We start from the raw sequence: 18,926 nt of genomic DNA, 5'->3' as shown, positions 1-18,926 counted from the left end.
AGAGAAAATATATAGTGAGCCAGAGTTAAAGGAGGAATACCTGAGAAAGGAAAAGCAAAGATGGAAGAAGAGAGTAGAGGATAGGAAAATAAAAACAATCAGTGATTTGAATGAAAGGGAAAAGAGGAGTAAGAGAAAGGTGTGGAAAAGTAGACAGCAAAAGTCAAGAGAGCGTAAGAGAAAGAGCCCAGAACACCCAGAAACTCCCCCAGTTAGTCCATTGGATCAGACTATACAGGAACCAGCTCACAGTAGGCAGTCTATAGCATGGGTAAGGGAAAGAAAGAAAACAAGAGCAAGATACTTGAGAGATGAAAGCTTTGAAAAATAAACTTCAAGAGATAATAAAAGATAGGAACAAACTGAAAAGGCATTGGTAACTAGAGCAAACTAGAAATAAAGAAAATGTAAGAATCACCAAGAAAAGAAAACAGAGCAGATGCTACAGGGAAGCAACTCAAAAACCCCTCCATTAAGAAAACCCTGCTCTTCCACAACTGTCTCATTCAAGAATTTAATCAGAACAAGAATAATTTACAGTCGCCCCGCATGTCTGCTCAAAAATCAAATAACTTGACTCTGTGAGGCAGGGTTCTAAAGAAATATCGCCTAATATACCAGACAAAGCAGTTTGGGCTGACATATAGCAGACTGCGAAAGAGAAAGACTACTGACAAAAAAACCCACTTATGTTCAAACAATAACCCAGATGGTTCAGGATTTCTACCATAATGCTACACGAATGACGACTGACAAACAGGACACGATAATACAGAAGAAAATAAAGCATCAGAGAATGAATCTGACTGACACAATATTCAACCTCCACAGGGAGTTCATCAAAAAGGAACCAACTGTAAAACTCAATTATTCATCCTTCTGTGCTTTATGTCCATTCTATGTCACAGCACCAAAACCATCAGATCGAAAGACATGCCAATGCCAATACCATGAAAATGCAAAGCTGATGTTTGTGGTCCTAAGAGCATATGGTATTGTCAAGTCTAGCAAATTGGAGGATGGTTTTGAACTTGTGTGTTGTTCTCAGACAAACGAGGCATGTCTTCTGCACTCCTGCACCCGGTGTCTCCACAAACACACACTCCCCACCCCACAGCAAGAGTTGACCAATGCTGAGTGGCCACAATGGGAACGAGTTCAGGACCAAACAGTAGATGGAATTCACTACAGTACAAGACCTGTGAAACACAATGGCACACTGGCAGAGCTCATCAAACTGTATGAAGACAAACTAAAGAGCGAAACAATAACACGTGTGCTTGGTTCAGAACCAGTCCAGGGAATCCAGGAGCGTGATACAGAACTGCAATGAAAGTCCTGTAATTGTGCATGTGGACTTTTCTGAGGCATGGAAATGCGAATATAGTTCTGAGATACAGTCATGCTATTTTGGTCAGAACCTCCCACAGCTCAATCTGCACATTGGCATGTACTGCACAAGAGAAGAGAAAGCAGGATTTTGTACAATATCAGAATCCAAGCAACAGGATGCTTCTGCCATTTGGACTCACATGGAACCAGTCCTCAGAGTTACTCGTATAAAATTTCCAAAAGTTGATACCATTCAATTTTGGTCAGATGGCCCCAGCAAGCAGCACAAAACCGAGAAGAACTTCTCTCTCCTCTGCAATGTCCCTCCAACACTGGGTTTCCAGAGAACAACCTGGAACTTCTTTGCCACTTCGCATGGGAAGGGAGCTCCAGATGGCATTGGGGGAACTGTGAAAAGGACCGCAGACAGCCTTGTACTATGGAGGAATGACATTGTGGATGGCAAGATCTTCCATGAGATGGTTGGGAGAAGCCTTTGCAGTACTCTGGTCTATCATATTGCTGAAGGTGACATGCAGACATATGATGCACTCCTTTCTCAACCACTAAAACCTGTACCAGCAACAAGGAAAATCCATCAGGCCATACCTTACGGAAACAGCATCCATTACAGATCATTGTCGTGTTTCTGCAGTGAGCCACAGATGTGCCAGTGTTTCAGCCCAACAACATTTCAGTTGACTGAAAATACAACACACTAGGGTACAGGCTGAAGAGAATGATGGCCCCACCACAATGGGAAAGAACAGAGGGCCTTTGGCAATGCTGATGGAGGAAATGGAGCAGGAACTCCAGAGTGGTCCTGACGGGACTGTGACAGATATATCTGCTGGTGTCATTAATTGTGGAGATTAGCCTGCAGTCATTTATGACCAATATTAATGGTTAGCAAAGGCTGTCACTGTGGGTACTCATCATCAAAATGTTCAAGTGGAGTTTTTCCACCCTCATGCACCCAACACACACTTCCATCCGAAGCCAGGAGGAAAGAATATGTGCTTCGTTGAATATATTCCGGTCAAACGGATGGAGCCATCACCACTGGCTTGTGCAAGCAAGACGAGGGAGATCTACCACCTGACTGCTGAAGTCATGGACTTCATAGAGGAGGAGCATATTAATAATCTACTTCCTGATAAAGATGACTGAACATTTTCGAAGATTTTCAAGCCAAGAAATGGATGGAATTTTTTTTAGTTCCTGGTGTGTTTTCTGATGTTTATGCTTAAATGTTACAATTGTACTGTAGTTTTTATTTTGCTGTTTACTATTGTTAATATTTACAGAAGGATAAAATGTACATGACAAATTGTTATTTGTTGTACCAAATTGTTAAGTAAAGTTGTTAAGCAAGGAAGCATTGACTTGTGTGGTTGGAATTGTTTGTTTTAATTAGGCCACTGCCACCACTGTCAGGTCTCAGTCACCACCGTCAGATGGAACTTTCTTTGCTTTAAATTAATATGCTTACAATCTGTTCCTCTAAAACAGTTGATTGATTAAAGTAATTGTCTCTTCAAATTTAAAAATGTTTTTATATCCAAAATTGTTATTTTGCATATTTAATGCTAATGAAAAAATTTGCATGATGTAAGAGTTTTTAAAGGAGTACACATGAAATATTTTAAAAAATGAACAGAAGTGAACATTCAACATTTAACTGCATATATGTGTACCTATGGTGTAGACACAATGATTTAAAAGCTCTAAATCTATATAAGACTAAATAAGTAGGAATAATTAGCCTTTTATTGTGTCTGACGATGTTGACAAAAACTAAGTAATGACAGGAAAAACATATTATGAAAAAATTACAAGATCAGGAGGTTGCACTGAAATATTGCTTGATTGCTGAGACCTTGTTCTATAAACATATAAGTTTAGATTTCTTAACATTTAAAATCTATTCTTTTCAAAATTAAAACCTGTTTTATCCAAATTCTCAAGAATCAGTGATTAATAATTTCAGTGCATATAGGGATGTGTGCACATGGGTTAATTTTCTTGACATTTAGCTCTTACATCTGTAAACAAGTGAATGCAATTTTTCCTTTTCCCCATGGTTAATTTTGGTAAATTGATAAATGAATTAGTAAATTGTTAATGATGGTCATATTCGGAGGTACAAGGATAATCTCAGTTTTGCATGCATCCCATACAGATCATTTTATTACAACAGTGTACTGAGGTAGTATGGGGAGAGGGAGCACAGTAACAAGTGCAGAATGAAGTATTGCATTTACAGAGAAAGCGCAGTGCAGGCAGACAATAAGGTCCATAAAAGATGGATTGTGACGACAAGAGTCCATCTTATTGTACAAGGGGACCATTCAATAGTCTTAAGGCAGCAGGGGAGAAATTGTCCTTGAGCCCGTGTGTGACATCAGTCCATTTTAACCTAACTCAAGACAGCAGTAGGATATTTATTGAAGATAGAAAAATTGCATCATCTGCTTGTAAGAGTAATTTAGTTTTCTCTCACCATGGATACCACCTGATTGCTGAATATTTTTGGCTTTAACTTTTATTTCAGATTTCTAGCATCTGCTGCTTCCTATATGTCCGGGTGATGCTGCTCATTTATTTCCCTCCTTAAGCTTGGACTTCCTTCACTCACTCATTCCCATCCTACCACCACAGGTATTCCCTCTGTTCTCTCACTCCTTCTCCCTCTGCAGCTTACAGTATGTTTGCTCTCTCTTTTCCAGTACTGATAATAAGTCATTGACCTGAAATGCTAACCTTGAATTTCTCTCCACAAATGCTGCTTGATGTTCTGACAATTTTTTTCCGTTTAAATTATAGATAGGGCCTTTACATTTTCCAGTCAACCCTTTGACACACCTTAGCCTCTTGATGCATTAAGCATTTTATTTCACACATTCTCCTCCACTTCCTTTCCTTAATTTCCTTGACTTACATTATCAGGATAAATGAAAATTTGCTCTACTTTCCTCAATCTCAACCCTCACACCATTCTCCAGCATCACGTCTATATATAAAGATAAGACCATCAGATATAGGAGCAGAATTAGGCTAGTTGGCTCATTGAGTCTACTCTGCCATTTCATGATTTTTTCCTCTCGGCACCAATTTCCTGCCTTCTCCCCATATATCTTCATGCCCTGACCTATCAATTATCTATCAATCTCCGCCTTAACTATATGTGAAGACTTGGCCCCCACAGCCACCTGTGGCAACAAATTCCACTGATTCACCACACCCTGGCTAAAGAAATTTCTGTTCATCTCCATTCTAAAAGGATACCCCTCCATTCTGAGACTGTGTCCTCTAATCCTAGACTCTCTCACCATACAAAACATCCTCTTCACATCCACTATCAAGGTCTTTCACCATTTGATAGATTTCAGTTATGTCACCGCTCATTTTTCTGAATTCTAGAGAATACAGGCCCAGAGCCATCAAACGCACTTCATATGATAAGCCGTTCAATTCTGGAATCATTTGCGTGAACCTCCTTTGAATCCTTCTGATGCCAGTATTAGAAGAAATGGGGAACTTAGGAAATCTGACATTGCAGCTTGTCCTCAGTACTGGTGAGAAGAACTTCACTTCCATGAGGCAGTTCGCTCAGACAGGATGCGTAACTTGAGTGATAAGTAAAGAGAATATGACCTTTCTTTGTATAGTGACTTTGTTCACTGTAACAATAACCTTGAGCTACTGTATTGTGTGCCTACTTATTAAACAAAATGTTTTGTGTCAGCATTTCCAATTTATCCACCTCAAATTCGCATTGATGGTACAAGTGCAGATGCAAGGAATAAAGACTTGCATTTCACAACAAAAAAAAATGCTACCATTGTATTTCTGAACAGTTCAAGTAAAAAGAAACATTGAATGGACCCTAAATTATTTAAAGAACACAACTTGGATGTTAAGTTATCATTAAATACAACATTTGCAAATTTAGGTTCTATTTGGAATAGTAATTAAATTGCAGTCAAGTCCTGTTCCTAAGAACATCCTTGCCCCAATGAGAAGTTTCCAAATATCGCGTGAGGACTGATCTCTGATTGAGAAGGCTGCTCTCCTGTCCTCTCAGTGTGGAATGGCAGCATCATAGCCCAGGCACAAGTTATGCCATAACAAACCAAAAATATCGACGAAAGGGGCAAGTGAAATGTACCTGCCAGATTGATGCCCTTGGGCACTAATCCATTATAGATTGTTAACCATAAAGGATGATTTCAAAAAAGAAAATTAACCCACTGAAATGACAATGATAAAATATTCATCAAACAACACCGTATGCTGGTGCTGCCTGGCATGTTCCAAAATATTTCTTACTTCCTTTTCAAAGTAAGATGCTTTCAGTGCCAACATGTCACAGGTAATAATGCTAAGCTGGTTGTCTGACCTCTTCCTGTGTTTCATATTCAGCTAATATTATATTGTACTTCAGACAAAAGTTATTAAGGGTGTAAAACTATATTGATGAATAGTGAACAAGTTAATCACATTTACCATGTGTTAATTCACTGCAGTAGGATCCACAATAGCATAGAGTTGCATCAGGATTCCTTTTTAAACTTCAAATAACTTTTTAAAATCTCAGCCTAAATGAAGAAGTTTGTTTAATTTATTACAAGGTATTTCTACTGACCATTTCCACTGACGATATAATTGGGTGAATTTTATATTCCTCTATTTTCTCTAGGTGAATGTGATTAAATTTCTCATGCACTAAACTCTGATTTCAGACATACCTTCTATCAAAATGCTAAATTCGAGAATATTCCATTGAAGAAGGCATGAAAACCAAAGCTAGAGATGTACCTAATAAAGTGGCCAATGAGTATATATTTGCGCCTTCTGCTGCTGAAGCCCATCCACTTCAATGTGTTGTGCGTTCAGCACACCACTGTTGTAATGTGTGGGTATCTGAGTTACCGTCACCTTCCTGTCAACTTGAACCAGTCTGGCCATTCTCCTCTCAACTCTCTCATTAACAAGGCATTTTCACCCACAGAAATCCCACACAATGGACGTTTTTTTCTGTTTTTTGCATCATGGTCTGTAAACTCTAGAGACTGTTGTGTGTGAAAATCCTGGGAGATCAGCAGTTTCTGAGATACTCAATCCACCCCATTTGGCACCAGCAATCACTCCATGGTCAAAGTCACGTTTCTTCCTAATTCTTATGCTTGGTATGAACAACAACTGAACCTCTTGATCATGTCTGCATGCTTTTATGCATTGAGTTGCTGCCGTATGATTGGTTGATAGATACTTGCATTAACAAGCAGGTGTACAGGGGTACCCAATAAAGTGGCCACTGGGTGTATGATGCCTTTCCATGCATCCTGTGGGTGTGAGGGGGATCATTGCTCTGTGCTATCTGAATACTCCCTAGCCACGGTACAGAAAATTCATCCATAAATGCTGCAACATCAAGGCAACCATTACTGCTTTCCTTTCTCCCTCTTAGGCTGGTATTTCTTTCTTCTTTCAACAATTACCTTATGTTTCCAGCAATTTCTGTTTTTACTTCCGACTTCCAGCACCTACAGTTTTTTTTATTTAATCAGCTATTCTATTGATATCTTGAAATCACCAATTAACCCACCAATTTAATGGACGATATTTATTGTTTATTTATTTATATTTCTGTTTCTTCATTTTGCATTTGCACAATTTGCTGTCTTCTGCACTCTGGTTGAAAGTTCTAGTTTGGTGGTCGTTCCTCGATTCTGTTATAGTTACTATTCTATAGATTAGTTGGGTATGCCCACAAGAAAAAAGAAACTCAGTGTTGTATATGGTGACATATGTATTTTGATAATAAAATTTACTCTGAACTTTGAAGCAGCTGCAAGATTTTCAGTAATGTAGATATGTGGTGCAAAGAATAGGATTTGCCAAGCAACATACTGGCTCCAGAAACTCTCTACAGCTCTACCGCTACCTTGCAAAGGAAAGAGGCCAGAAGGGTGGTGGAGCATCCATACAAGGACCACTATGGGATGATGATACTGAGAAAGAGGATATAGTTCAGAAGAAAATAATAGCAGAGTTTCAACTATTTGTCTGCCTCAGAGATAGATATATTTTATCATTTCAGTGCTTCTATCCATCATTAGGAATAACATTGTGATTGATGCTTGAGGTCCTTCAATCCACCAGACCCCTCAGCCATCTGTCATCTTGTCTCAGCTACAGGACTCAGAAGACAATGACCTGGTCCGTGTCTGGGTTAGAGAGAGTGGTGCAGCATGGTATGGGTAGACTAGTGTTGTTAGAAAGTTAAAAGAAGAGTGACAAATGTAAAGAGTTGCTGCATCAAAGCCTGCTATGGGAACATCAATGCCTTTGAATGGAAAATCCTACAAAAGGTAGTGGATATAGTCCAGTCCATCACCGGTAAAGCCATCCCCACCATTGAGCACATCCACACAAAACCTTGTTGCAAAAAAGCAGCATCCATCATCAGGGAACCCCACCACCCAGATCATGCTCTCTTCTCACTGCTGCCATCAGGAAAAAAAGTACGGGAGCCTCAGGACTCTCACCACTATTACCCCTCAGCTATCAGGCTCTTAAACCAAAGGTGATAACTTCAGTCAGCTTCACTTGCCCCATCATTGAGATGTTCCCACAACATAAGGACTCATTTTCAGGGATTCTTTATCCCATGTCACGGATAGTTATTGTTTATTTATTTATTATTATTATTTCTTTCATTTTGTATTTGCATAATTTTTGTCTTTTGCACAGTGATTAAATGCTCAAGTTGGTGTGGTCTTTCATCAATTCTATTATGGTTATAGGATTTCTTTTATTACTAATTTTTTTTTATTGCAAAACCAACAAATTACATTCAATACAACCAATTGCCAATTACATTTTGACTGTTTAACCCAGCCACCCCCTGACCTTCATCACCATTCCCCACTCTACCCCTCTCTCCCCCCATCCCTCTCCCCTCCTCCAACCAGCTGAGTAGTGGTGCATACACAGACAAAGCATTCCTATTTTAACAAATGATCTTTTAAGTTAGATATCAAACTTGTCCACATTAAGATTGTGTTTGGTCATGCATCAAGAAAATGAATCTCAGGGCTGTATACACCAACATATATGTACCTTGATAATGAATTTACTTTAAACTTTTGGGCTTTGAGTGAGTGAAGCAATAAAAGTCAATAATATCTTAGAGTGGCAGCTCCTCAGTTGACAAAAGGCAGCCTGAACTTCAGAACAACAGATCAGTGGCTCAGTTTATTCTTTGGAAGAACAGATTTTAAGTCAAATTGTTCAACCAGTGGAATTAATTCTCAAAGGTTTTGTCCTATGTATGGCCAGTGAGTTGCAAAATGTAGGTATAGTATATTCACTTGATGATTGCGTAATCCATGATCTGATAACAGACGATCATCAATTAACAATGGCAACTATTGAATAGTTTATGTTAACAATTGAAATACTGCTTCCTATCATTAGTATTGCTAAGCATCAGCTTGAAAATGGGAAGACATTATTTCCTGAGGATATGAGAAGCTGCACCAGCGGCAACTCCTGCAGGCTTACAATGTTTTTGCAATACCACATATGACACGAGTCAACACTTGACATATTACATGTGACATTAGGAAATAAAGGGAGGCTAAAGTGCACATCCTAACAATGTCTTTCTGCACAGTAGCAGGAGTTAGATGTTTGCACTACACTACACTCTGCAACAAATTAGAAATCACCTCGTGCAGTGGTTTTAATTGTTTTACCTCCAGTTTTACCTCTATTTAAGTTTAGGGAGACATAGCATTTCCTTTGCAGTAAGGATAGAGAATGGACAAAATAAAAGAAAGGTGCTATATGCCTAGATGCTTATCATGTACTAATTCTGCAATATATGCATCCTTTCTTAGCCATAATAATATCTTTGTTTTCATAAAAATTAAAATACAAGAATTTACACATCCAATATGTTAATTCAATACTGTACAAAAGGAGAAGTTCTGAATTTACAAAACACTTTACCATGGCTTTTGAAAACATCTCAAAGGACTTTCACAATGAGCTAATTTGAACTGCAGTAACTACTGTGGTATGTGCTGCCAGGTTCTGCAAAGTCCAGACCCACAAACAGGAAAGCATAGCATTCTTAGTGTTTTCTCTGGTAATATGTTGAAGCAGTATTATTTGTAATACTGCAGAAACTTTAAGATCCTCTTGAATTACCAGGAAACTGGCTATGGATTCAGTGAAGCATTTCCCCAAAACAGCTTTAACATACAGGAAATAAATCAGTCCAAATGAAAGCACCCAAGAAAGCAAAGCCAGATTAACATTTCGAATCTCAATCCTTCATCTGATGGATTTCCACCTGAAGTGATGATTTGTCTTTCTCTTGAAAAGTCTTTCAGTATGCATTTCCTGTTATTTTCTATTTAGCTTTACTATGATCAAAATTAGTATATTTTTGTTTTTATATGGGTGATAAGGGCATTATCATTGTTACATAGCATGAGAGGGTGACTTTTTTTTGTTTAACAGCATGATGTCCATCATTGACATTAATATTCCTGAGATCTAACAACCTTCCCTAAAGGCTGAATTTTGGTTCTGTGAATTGCTAATTTTATTAAGATATCTGTGATGGAATGCCATGATTGGCTGTAGACCTGAGAGTTGCTTCGTTTTTGATAATCTTCATCTTAAAGAACAGAAGTCTGGTTTAATAGAACCTACATGAGACAAAGTGACAATACAATGCATGGATTGACAGTCTAAATTGTAAAGATGTGCTTCGTAATCAGTTCTTTGAGCCCCTTCATGATAGTCATGACATTTTAAAGAAAATACTGTGAAACAAATATATAAATCAAAGGCTGCATTTCCTTTTTCTTTAGTTTTTGACATTAATATAGGTTTAGTTCCTTTTAAGATTATATTGCTGTTAATGTGACTCACCAATCTCTGTTTGTTTATTATTATTGTAGTCAACCCTTGGGCTAGGGGTCAAAATGAAATGTAATCAGGATCTTTTTGTGATATGTACCAATGGCTGCAACATGAAATATTACAGTAAATTTAGGACAATCTTTTAGCAGTGTTATACTTCAGCTCTCTTTGCGTCTTGCATTTCTAGCCCTAATTCTTTCCTTAATGCTTTCAGGGAGATTTCAATTGTCCATTATTTATGAATCACTAAATAAGTTAAAGAGAAGTTCAAATTTCAAGGAGACATTCAATTTTCATTCTATTAGCAAGTCATGTTTGGCAAAGCCTGGGAACTGCCTACTGCAAAAAATACTACAAAGCTTCCATAATGTTGAGGATGCATCCAGGTTAGGAATGACAGGATGGTGTAGAGTACCAGTCACTTAATGAATCCCCGTGGGATAGGCCTTGGTTACTAACAATTCATATCTAACTCATCAGTCAGGCTGCAGCCTCTACAGTTGACTCCATTACTTCTAATATGGCCTCTTCTGGAAGGCTGCAACTACTCCATGCTGCATAAACAACCAATTATGGTGAAAGATATAAATTGCATACCTTTCTGGAATTGTTCATTTCCTACCTAAAGCACCTGAATGAAGAATTTTCAAATAAAAAAATAATGCTTTAAAATTATGACCTTCTACCTGAGGCTGTTTTCTTGTGTAGCCTAATTGCTGGGCTGTCCATATAAAGGAGTCACACTCCTTGCTTGTGTCATGAGGCAGTTCTGCAATTTAGTGCATGGCGATGCCTAACCTCTTGATGTGCACAAGAAAAAAAGTTTTTGGTTCTAGCATGCTTTGTGAACATTTAGGGCTTATTAGTGTCATTCACAATGTCATCCATTTTACCATCGATCGCAGGGTTTCCAGTTCAAACTAGCTTTGAAAAACCAGATGTTCCAAGACACGTCTTCTAACCCTTATGGCAATCATTTTTTTTCTTTATTAAATCAGTTCCTGATAGGCAGTTTTAAAAATAGGTTCAGAAAGAGCATAAATATAAATGTAAACTCTTATTTTATTCATTGCAGCTTTTGGAAGTATAGCATTCCTTTGCATTTATAGGATTTAATGAGTTCCAAACAAAATGGTGAACCAGTTATTAAAAAGGACGGTGGAGGAATTAATCTCCATAATGAGCCAAATTGGGATTTGATGCCGAGCTCTATGTAACACGTGCATTTTTTTTCTTGTATCTGCGGCACATAAATGTGAATTTGTATTTAATCAGTCAATCTCCAAGTGAATTTGAGTGAAATTCTGTATGTTTCTGGGGATGTTTAGTAATTTCAATTGCATGTGTAAGTCCATGTGAGATGTGTGCAGCTTCATAATTACATGAAATTCCCAATTCTATGGTAAATGGCTTCAGTTCAAAAAGTGTAGGTTTCTCCCTGTAGTATCTGTTTCTGTTGGCCTGCTTCAAGTATCCGGCCTACAATACATTCCTTCTGTGCTATAGCTTTTAACTACTTCACTGCTGGACTGGGAAGAATTTCACAACTTCCGCTCCCTCTTGTCTAAAATATCATATGTTCTACCTCATAAAGTTTGCCATTATGACCGAATTGACATGCTAAAGAGAAATTCTTCAAAGATAAATTATAAGCATCCATCTGGATAGTCAGTCCTTTTGGTAATTCTCAAATACTTCTGTGATCTTCTTGGAACAATATCAATCACATGATCTGGAGACATTTCATAATTCTGAAAATCTGTCCTCTCACGCCAATTTTGAACACACTGCTTTTGCTACCAACTTTGCTTTGATATATAATGCAACCCTTTAACTGCACCTACACAACAGTTTATTACCTTTTTTTTTTACAAAAGATAGCTTGTCCTCAGAACAAAGTTTATATCCTTCATAAACAAGATGGACTTGCTTAGCCTCACTATTTGTTATCTTATTAGGACAGAGTGTATATCTTTGTAGCATATTTTTTCAAAATGATTTAATTAGGCTTTGTAATCATGCATATCATAAAAGGCAGCGCAAATTATAAAAGCAGATACATAATGCTATTATCTTTATAAAATACAGGTTACACTCCAACTCAGACTTGCATTCAGCTCTTGTCATTACCCTTTAGGAAGGATGTGAAGGTCCAGAAATAATACTGGAAAGGTTTTCTGGAATAGCTCCAAGGATGGAGGACTTTGGGTTTCACCGTGGATGAGAGAAAATGGGGCTGTAAAGGATATTGAGAGGAGAATTGACAAAGCTGTCCAAAATCATAGCTATATTCAGCTAGATAAATAGAAAGTGTTCCCATTAGCAGATAGTTTGAAGAACATTGAACACAGATTTAATGAAGAGCTAATGATACGTGGGAGGAGGGGTGTCGGTGGTGAAAGATTTCTGTTTTCATCTGTATATGTGCTGGAGCTTTGAGAAAGGAATTGGAGAGGCAAAACTATTATGGCTCAGGGTGTTCCAGTGCTTGGCTTCTATGAGCAGTATGTGACTGCGTGTAATTTTTCCAGGTGCTCTGGTTTCCTCCCAGTCCAAAGACATGCCAGTAAGTAGGTTAACTGGTCACTGTAAATTGTCCTGTGGTTAGGCTAGGGTTTAACAGGGGAATGTAAATGTGCTTCAGCATAATCTGGTGGCTGGTGTGGCTCGTTGAGCCAGGAGGGCCTGTTCTACGCTGTGTCTCTGAATAAAATTAAAAATTTAAAAATTAAATAAAAATATAGCTAGAGGAAAAAAAGCAGGAGAATGGGAGTGAAGAGATTGCCCTGCATGGGCTGAATGGACCAAAGAGTCTTCTAATATACTGTCACCATTCTGTACAAGATTAGTACTGCTGTTGGATAAAACTAAACTTGCATATAAACCTTCTTATGCACTTGAAGAATTCCAATTTCTCAAAACTTTCTCCTAGATTTCTGCACCTGGATGAAAATGTACCTTAGCATAATCAGCAGTTTATTATTAAAAAAAAACAAAAAATGCAGACTTTTAATTAGTTTGTACTTGTTCTTAAACTGATGATCATTTTTTTGTTATCATGTTTAATCCAAAGCATTTCAGGTGACTAATGTTTGCAGTTGCTGCTAAATGTTTCTCATTGGCTGGGTACTGTTTATCTTGCACTGTATTTGCTGAATTGTAATTGGATTTTACTGGACTGAAATCTGAAATTATTATTGATTCTTTCCAACCATGTGTAACGTCTATTGGATGTTAATCTAACCAATGGTTCAATTGCTAAAACTCAGCAATTCAACAAATGTCTTATATATTTTAATAATGCACTAATGGTTTAAAAAGAGTTAAAATGTTATTCCATTACTTTTCCTTTTGAAATCATTCAAAAACCACCATTCAATACATGTGCTTCCTGACTGCACCAATCATATTTAGAAAAGACAAATTATATTGGTGTCAATTTTTGTGATCACCTTCTCCTCAACACCTCTCTCTACAAAATTGCATTGTCAGGAGACACATAGAAACATAGAGAACCTACAGCACAATACAGGCCCTTCAGCCCACAATGCTGTGCTGAACATGTACTTACTTTAGAAATTACCTAGGGTTACCCATAGCCCTCTACTTTTCTATGTACCTATCCAGGAGACTCTTAAAAGACCCTCTCGTATCCACCTCCACCACCGTCGCCAGCAGCCCATTCCACGCACTCACCACTCTCTGTGTAAAAAAACTTACCCCTGACATCCTCTGACCTCTGTACCTGCTTCCAAGCACCTTAAAACTGTGCCCTGTTGTGTTAGCCATTTCAGCCCTGGGAAAAAGCCTCTGACTATCCACACGATCAATGCCTCTCATCATCTTATACACCTCTTTCTGGTCATCTCTCAACCTCTGCCACTCCAAGGAGAAAAGGCCGAGTTCACTCAACCTATTTTCCTACGGCATACTCCCCAATTAAATATTTTCCACAATTAGACTGCAGCCAAAGATCCCTTCCTGTGGGAAAAAGGGAAAGCCAGCCACTTCCAAGTCATTCCTTTTTTTTTAAGGATGCATTTTCACAACTGCTATGAATGCAACAACTATAGGCCACTGATCGATGCTCTTCGGCTGAATCCAGGTTCTGTGACTGACAGGAACCATAGACAAAGAGCAAAGGTCAAAAGCATGAGTTATATAAACCATATGTTTTCAAAACTAACCTCTGCTACAAAGGAAATTAATAATTTTTGAAAAAGAAAATGTCACAGTCTTTGCAAAAATAAGCATCATAACTTCCCAATCTTTGGAAACGTTGAACAATGAACATCTATTACCCATCCAAGTTTAAACCCCCAAAACTGTCCCATAGACATAAATGTCTACAAGATATAAAAACAATTTTGAATTATTATCCTGTGAGTGAGCACAAAAACCCTGATTATTATGTAAGGCAGAAAGAGTTAAATGGCTCAGATGAACGTTGAAGTAGGAAATATGCCAATGTAGTAGCAGCAAGCGTACCTCTCAACCTTTGAGCAGGCCAGTGCAGAGCCAAAAGAATTTTTCTGCCCAAATTTATTGTGAAATTAAATTCATGATGTTGCAAGCAACAATAACATTTGTTATCTGCTGAATTCAAGCTATTGACTGTAAAATTATAAGAGGTGGTATCAGCGGAGGAAGCTAAAATAAACTAATACAAAAGAGAATGTGAAATCGGTTTTGAATCCATTCGCAGATGAGTAGTGTTGAAATGCTACAATAGCAATCTCACCAGTTTCACAATGTAAGAAAAACCTTAATAAAATGTCATCAAGGGAACCAGGAATATAACTTGTTGACAGTCTGTTAGCCTCACAATCATTTTTGCTTGTTTGAAGCCAATACTTCCTGGCTATGGTCCAGTTTTCCAGATTCACTGTAATCTTCTTGCAGTATCATATAGATGAAGGAAATGTTAGGTTTCAGGGTTATGGTTCTGTTAAATAATAAACTGGAAACATTCCCATTGTTGGGAATGTAGTCTGCTTTATTTCCACTAATGCATTTTTGATGCAAATCTGAATCATATCACCAAAACGAACACTGCTATAAAGTGGAAACTTTCCTAAGCATATTGAGCAAATTAAGTCTCCTACTTTTTTTGCTTCTGAGGCATTGGAATAACAGATTTTTTTTTTCTGAATGTAGAATGTTGTCATGACTTATTCAAAAATACTGCTGCCTGATTTACACAGTGTGGATATTCAACTTCCACTTCCAATTGAACCATGTCAGCTGGTATTTCTTACGGTTGGATGGGTAAGATTTCAGATATATAAAAAAAGTATGTTTTCCCCAATATACAACTTCATAATGCAACTGGTATAACTACTGTGATATCAAAGGAGAAAGAAGATCAATTGCGAGTCTGTTTGCCACACCATAGAAAGGAATAGACGTGGGAGACAGTGCAAAGTGGTACATTAGGATGTTACTTGATGTGTGGTGAATTTAGACACTTAAAATGTCTTCTCTGGAATATCAGAGGCTGAAGGTACATCTGATAGAAGTGTGTAAAATTATGAGAAACATAGATAGGTGTAGGGTGGCAATGTTATATACTGGAGACCATAGCTTTAAGGCAGGTATTTCCAACTTGTTGCTTAAAGGTATTGGTCCATGGCATAAAAAAGGTTGGAAACCCCTGCTTTAAACTGAAAGGGGGTAAGTTTACAGGAGATTCGGAAGTTTTTTTGCACCGACCGGTAGGTGTCCAGAATATGCTGCCAGTGGAGGTAGATATGGTAGCAGCATTTAAGAGGCATTTAGACAGAAACACAAGGGATACAGACCATGTGCAGGTAGATGTGAAGAGTTAACATTGGTCTTATGATCAGCATAGATGTAATGTGCTGAACGGCAGGTTCCTGTGCTGTGCAGTCCTGCTCTAAATACATAACAATGTTTTTACCAAAATTTCAAATCAGCAATTTAGTGAAATTTTCACAATGGAATGGATTTCTCATCTTCACAGGAGATTCTTTATGTTCAGCAAATAGATTAAGAAAAAAAAAGTTTCTCTTGTTCACATTTCGATACGTTCAATTTACATGGATGAAGAAGCAAGTCATTTATTGATTTAACTGTTAAACGTCATTTGGTGCCATAGACTGTTAATATATTTATTTTGGTTTAATAAACTGTATTTATCAAAATTAGTGAAAATATTAGCAACAAGATGGTGAAAACTATGGAGCAAATAGGTTCACGTGTGACACTCATCAGCCAAGAGACACCCAGCTAAAAATCAGATGATTTCTTACCGCAGTAGAGGGAGACTACAATGAGCTGATATCACAGATTTTATTGTAGTTAGGAATATTATTGGCAAAAACCTGGAGTAAACTGTCCAATTGGCTTTGATTGTAACATGATGTGAAAAGCTAAGAAAGGGAAGCAACCGCCCTCAAAGCAAGTCTCCTTTATTTCTTGGGCAATATTTCATCAGTGCAATGAAATATGGTCGATGTTTCACATCTTTATGTATTTATGCAGTGGCAAAAACCGGATGAGCTCACTGAAGGTAGGTTTCTGAATATGTTTCAGAGGGAAGGCTGTGGTGCAGTGGAGAATAATCAGTCGAAATTCATGAGATGTAGGTTCTGTTATAAATCTGTGGAAATCGCAAGGGACCTAGAATTTGTACTGCCTTAAAATGGAAATGCTTTGGGGACCTGTGCCTGTTTTACCTGAGGTAATAGGGAATAATTTTCAAGCATGCATTACGTGCAAACCAACAAGCATGTAAGTGGTGCAATTCACCAGCTTTCAACATGCTGCCTCATTGCATTGTAAGTTGTTGCACAAAAACACACACAAATTCATTTTCGGTGCAGCAAATTCACTTAAATGTTGCCGGATGAGAGTCATCAATGACCCTCAACAACTCCAAAGAAAAACTACTGGCAGTCACACTCTCAATACTAGTTTGGAATGCCTTTACAAATTCATTGAGGCAGTGCAATGTGTATCAGAAGAGGATGTATTTTATTTCCAAGGCAGTACACTTAAACTGCATGCACGTTGAGTTTTCAATCACGCTTGCAAGCTGACTTTCTGCCATTTAAGTATCACTATGATAATTGTTACAAAGCATGCAAACTGCACCACTCTTCCATACAACACATTTAATGGACAAAGAAACATTTGTCCATGCATACACAGTAAGTATACTATTTAAAGTATACAGTTTCAAAAAATTACTTCTCATCTTTATTTCCAGTCCTGATGAAAGGTCTCGGCCCAAAACATTACCTTTTTCATAGATGCTGCCGGACCTGCTGAATTTCTCCAGCCCTTTGTGTGTGATATTGTCATTGATCTGTTCTACACTCTCTCTCATCCAAACAAGTCTTTCAATGGGCGTGGTGACCGGAAATGTGTGCAATAGTCTGGTGTGGCCTGCCTGACAAGAGCTGTATCAATTTTAGAATAATATCCCTGTTCTTATATCCTACCATAAGTTAATAAAGAAAAGCATGCCAAATGCCCTCACAATCACATCGTCCATCTGTCCTGCTACCTTTAAGGTTATTTGAACACCCATTTCAAAGTTTCTCTGTTCTTCTACACCATCCCAAACTCTCCCATTTATCATATGCCCCTTTATTTTCAATTTGATCTCCTCAACTATATTATATGACACTTTTACAATGATTTTCAATTCCCACTCCTCTACCCAAATGAGCACTCAAATATAATGAAAGTTTTCTGCACCTGCCAACCAAAAATTCACCATTTTTTTGTGATAGTAATTGTCACCTCATCTATAACCTCGCATGTTTACTTGCTGTTCGCTGTTGTATATTTAATATTTCAATACTTTTGCAAATATATTGTTTGATTAAGCATACTTTGTTTACATAATTCAGTATGGGTCATATGTAAAAGTACATGAATGGCATACATCATTACACAACTAATGTAAAAAGTATTCACCTCACCCGCCCCCCCCCCCGGAAGTTTTCACATTTTATTGTTTTTACAACATTGAATTACAGTGGATTTAATTTGGCTTTTTTTGACACTGATCAACAGAAAATGACTTGTGTCAAAGTGAAAACAGATCTCTACAAAGTGTCTAAATTAATTACAAATATAAACACAAAATAATTGAATGCATAAGTATTCACCCCCTTTAATATGACACACTGATTCATCTCTGGTGCAGCCAATTGGTTTTCAAAGTCACATAATTAGTTAAGTGGAGATCAGTGTTTCAATTGACTGTACTAAAAATACGTCTGTATCTGGAAGGTCCAACTGCTGATGAGTCAGTATCCTGGCAAAAACTACACCATGAAGACAAAAGCTTACTCCAAGCAACTCCATGAAAAAGGTTATTCAAAAGCATGAGTCAGGAGATGGATACAAGAAAAAGTTCCAGGTCACTGAGTATCCCTTGGAGTACTGTTAAACCAATCATCAAGAAATGGAAAGGATATGGCACAGCTGTAAATATGCCTCAGAAGGGCCATCCTCAAAAACTGAGTGACCGTGCAAGAAGGGGACTAGTCAGGGAGGCCACCAAGAGACCTATGACACCTTTGGAGGAGCTACAAGCTTCAGTGGCTGAGATGAGAGAGACAACACATACAACAACTCTTGCCTAGGTGCTTCATGACTCCCATCTTTATGGA

Source organism: Mobula hypostoma, chromosome 14 (assembly GCF_963921235.1).
Source record: "Mobula hypostoma chromosome 14, sMobHyp1.1, whole genome shotgun sequence".
Classification (NCBI taxonomy): domain Eukaryota; kingdom Metazoa; phylum Chordata; class Chondrichthyes; order Myliobatiformes; family Myliobatidae; genus Mobula; species Mobula hypostoma.
Note: the sequence above shows the minus strand (reverse complement) of the source record.